A 4,760-nucleotide genomic window follows, 5' to 3' on the forward strand; every position below is an offset into this window, starting at 1 on the left:
GAAACGATTCACTCGTCTACAGGACGGCGACATCGTTAGCAAGTTGCTACGAAATGTAGAGAGAGTTGCGGATGATCGGTATCTGCCGCAAAGGTCGGCAGCTCACTTTGAAGGTGTTGTTGTGGTCTTCAGTCAGCAGAGTGCTTTGATGCGCCTCTCCAGGCTAGTCTGTCGAGTACAAGCCTCACCGTTTCTGTGTAATGCTCCACGCGGGCACGCATTTCAACCTCTTTACTGTGTCACATTTGGTTCCCCCTCCTCAATTTCTACCCCCCCCCCCCTCCAGGTTATTAATTTCTGCCTCTGTAGCCGTCCATAATTGCGAGAGTGTTGCCGTTGCAAGCGGGAGTGTTGTCGGAGTAGTACTGCATACACGAACTAATCTCTCGATTAGGTCCCATAAATGTTCGGTGGGATTCATATCGGACGATCTGGGTGGTCAGATCGAAACGAAAAACTACGAAACTCCGTCCTAACAGGCCATGAAGGCCCAACGGTACCGACCGGCTGCCGTGTCATCCTCAGACCACAGGCGTCACTGGATGCGGATATGGAGGGGCATGTGGTCAGCAAACCGCTCTCCCGCCGTATGTCAGTTTGCGAGACCGGAGCCTCTACCTCTAAATCAAGTAGCTCCTCAGTTTTGCCTCACAAGGGCTGAGTGCACACCGCTTGCCAACAGCGCTCGGCAGACCGGATGGTCACCCATCCAAGTGCTAGTCCAGCCCAACAGCGCTCAACTTCGGTGATCTGACGGGAACTGGTGTTACCACTGCGGCAAGGCCGTTGGCGGGTGGTCAGATCATTCACCCCGAATGTTCCTCAGGCCAACCGCGAACAATAATGGTCCGATGATGTGGTATGCTTAAATATTCTCCATCGTTTCCATAGTTATTTGGGACATGACGCCCATGAACGGCTGCAAATAGTCTCCATGTAGGCGAACACAGTCATTTCCAGTCAACGATCGGCTCAGTTGCACCAGAGGACCCAGTCCATTCCATGTAAACACAGCCCACACCATTATGGAGCCACCAACAGCTTGCACAGAGCCTTATTGACAACTTCGTTTCGTGGCTAGCATCAGCTCTTACCAACTGAAATTGGGACTCATATCACCAGGCCACGGTTTTCCTGCCGTCTAGGCTCCAACCCATTATGGTCACGAGCGCAGGAGGGGCGTTGCAGGCGATGTCGACCGTGCTGTTAGCAATGGCACTCACGCAAGTCGTCTACTGTCGTAACCCACTAACGCCAAATTTTCCCACATTGCCCCAACGGATGCGTTCGTCGTACGTCCCACGTTGATTTTTGCGCATGTTTCACGCAGTGTTGCTTGTCTCTTGACACTGACAACTCAACGCCAACGCCGCTGTTCTCAGTCGTTAATTGAAGGCCATCTGCCAATGCGTTGTCCGTGGTGAAAGGTGATGCCTGTAATGTGGTATTCTCAGCACGCTCTCGACACTCTGGATCTCGGAATATTGAATTCCCTAACGATTTCTGAAATTGAATATCCCATACGCCTAACTCCAAATACCACTCCGCGTTTAATGTCTGTTCATTCCCGTCGTGCGGCCATACAACTTCACCTACATACATACTCCGCAATCCACCATATGGTGCGTGGCGGAGGGTAACTCATACCACAACTAGCATCTTCTCTCCCTGTTCCACGCCCAAACAGAACGAGGAAAAAATGACTGCCTATATGCCTCTGTAAGAGCCCTAATCTCTCTTATCTTATCTTTGTGGTCTTTCCGCGAAATATAAGTTGGTGGCAGTAAAATTGTACTGCAGGCAGCCTCAAATACTGGTTCTCTAAGTTTCCTCAGTAGCGATTCACGAAAAGAACGCCTCCTTTACTCCAGAGACTCCCACCCGAGCTCCTGAAGCATTTCCGTAACACTCATGTGATGATCAAACCTACCAGTAACAAATCTAGCAGCCTGCCTCTGAATTGCTTCTATGTCCTCCCTCAAACCGACCTGAGAGGGATCCCAAATGCTCGAGCAGTACTCAAGAATAGGTCGTATTAGTGTTTTATAATCGGCCTCCTTTACAGATGAACCACATCTTCCCAAAATTCTACCAATGAACCGAAGACAAATATCCGTCTTCCCCACAACCGCCATTACATGCTTGTCCCACTTCATATCGCTCTGCAATGTTACGCCCAAATATTTAATCGGCGTGACTGTGTCAAGCGCTACACTACTGATGGAGTATTCAAACATTACGGGATTCTTTTTCCTATTCATCTGCATTAATTGACATTGATCTATATTTAGAGTTAGCTGCCGTTCTTTACACCAATCACAAATCCTGTCCAGTCATCTTGTATCCTCCTACAGTCACTCAGCGACGATACCTTCCCGTACACCACAGCATCATCAGCAAACAGCCGTACATTGCTATCCACCCTATCCAAAAGATCATTTATGTAGATAGAATACAACAGCGGACCTACCACACTTCCCGTGGGAACTCCAGATGATACCCTCACCTCCGATGAACACTCACCATCGAGGACAACGTACTGGGTTCTATTACTTAGGAAGTCTTCGAGCCACTCACATATTTGGGAACCAATCCCATATGCTCGTACCTTAGTTAGGAGTCTGCAGTCCGGCACCGAGTCAAACGCTTTCCGGAAGTCAAGGAATATGGCATCCGTCTGATACCCTTCATCCATGGTCCGCAAGATATCATGTGAAAAAAGGACGAGTTGCGTTTCGCAGGAGCGATGCTTTCTAAAGCCGTGCTGATGCATGGACAACAACTTCTCTGTCTCAAGGAAATTCATTATATTCTAACTGAGAATATGTTCGAGAATACTGCAACAAACCGATGTTAAGGATATTGGTCTGTAATTTTGAGGATCCGTCCTTCTACCCTTCTTATATACAGGCGTCACCTGCGCTTTTTTCCAGTCGCTCGGGACTTTACGTGGGGGAGGAGATTCGTGATAAATGCAAGCTAAGTAAGGAGCCAATGCAGTAGAGTACTCTCTGTAAAACCACGTCGGAAACTTTTTCACATGAATCACGTCAGTACAAATGACAGCTCCGCAACTGCACTGCCCTTTTATACGTTGTGTTCGCGATACTGCCGCCGTCTGTGTGTGTGTGTGTGTGTGTGTGTGTGTGTGTGTGTGTGTGCATATCGCTATCCGATGACTTTTGTCACCTCGGAGTGTATTGCGCTGCAGCGGCAAGAAATGTGCCTTGCATCCAAGCCCGCTAGATGTCGCCGCTGCACTTCAGTTTACTCCACTTAAAAAGAGTACGTTCCTTACGTTCCGAGGACATAAAAACTTTGTTCACATTTTATAAAAGGAAATACAGGAGATAGAACGGAAATGCTGTTGCTTACACTTCATGCAACAAAATTTAATGCGAAAGGGTGCTTTATTAAAACAAATAACTACGTTAGAACTTTACATAATCTCTTTACACAGTCGAAACAATGTAATTGCAGAAAGGAATACAGCTCACTAGTGAAAACATTATCAGATGTGAACAATGCGCTCACGCATCGCGCTCAAATTGTAAGTAGGCTGTTTAGGTTTTTATGTTGGTAACGCCACGTAATGTTTTTATGTTGGTAACACCATGTAGCGCTGTGTATAAAAATCACTGACTGTACTGTGTGCAATCTGTAGCTGGTTGGCATTGTTGGAATATTCGCTACTGTAGTGTTGGGCAGTTGGATGGTAACAGCGTGTAGCGTTCTGCAGTTGAAGGTGAGCCGCAGGAAAAAGGAAAATTGTAAGATTGGATGTCATAACATCCAATCTTACAAATTTCCTTCTTCTGACGGACACACGTCCAGATCGTCCGCTCTCAAAATTCTATCATTTCTCTCCCCACGTCCACCACTGCTGGCAGCTTTGAACACTATTAAGGTAAATACATTGTTTGTGCTCTATCAAAATCTTTCATTTGCTAACTATGCCTATCAGTAGTTAGTGCCTTCAGTAGTTAGAATCTTGTATTTAGCTGGCAGTATTGGCAGCCTTTGGTGACATTAAAGCAACGGTGGTAACATTAAGAGTGCAACGGGAATTCCGCTGTTAAATGCAGAGGAGAGAGCAGATAGGTGGAAAGAATGCATTGAAAGCCCCTATGAGGGTGAAGATTTGTCTGATGTGATAGAAGAAGAAACAGGAGTCGATTTAGAAGAGATAGGGGATCCAGTATTAGAATCGGAATTTAAAAGAGCTTTGGAGGACTTACGGTCAAATAAGGCAGAAGGGATAGATAACATTCCATCAGAATTTCTAAAATCATTGGGGGAAGTGGCAACAAAACGACTATTCACGTTGGTGTGTAGAATATATAAGTCTGGCGATATACCATCTGACTTTCGGAAAAGCATCATCCACACAATTCCGAAGACGGCAAGAGCTGACAAGTGCGAGAATTATCTCACAATCAGCTTAACAGCTCATGCATCGAAGCTGCTTACAAGAATAATATACAGAAGAATGGAAAAGAAAATTGAGAATGCGCTAGGTGACGATCAGTTTGGCTTTAGGGAAAGTAAAGGGACGAGAGAGGCAATGCTGACGTTACGGCTAATAATGGAAGCAAGGCTAAAGAAAAATCAAGACACTTTCATAGGATTTGTCGATCTGGAAAAAGCGTTCGACAATGTAAAATGGTGCAAGCTGTTAGAGATTCTGAAAAACGTAGGGGTAAGCTATAGGGAGAGACGGGTCATATACAATATGTACAACAACCAAGAGGGAATAATAA

At 46.1% G+C, this 4,760-nt stretch overlaps 1 pseudogene; it reads right to left on the reverse strand.

Annotated features, from left to right (window-relative positions):
* Window positions 1–673: 673 nt before the first annotated feature.
* On the reverse strand, window positions 674–791 carry LOC124712652 (annotated as a pseudogene).
* Window positions 792–4,760: the final 3,969 nt, after the last annotated feature.

This window comes from Schistocerca piceifrons, chromosome 8, assembly GCF_021461385.2.
Source record: "Schistocerca piceifrons isolate TAMUIC-IGC-003096 chromosome 8, iqSchPice1.1, whole genome shotgun sequence".
In the NCBI taxonomy this organism is placed as follows: Eukaryota; Metazoa; Arthropoda; class Insecta; order Orthoptera; family Acrididae; genus Schistocerca; species Schistocerca piceifrons.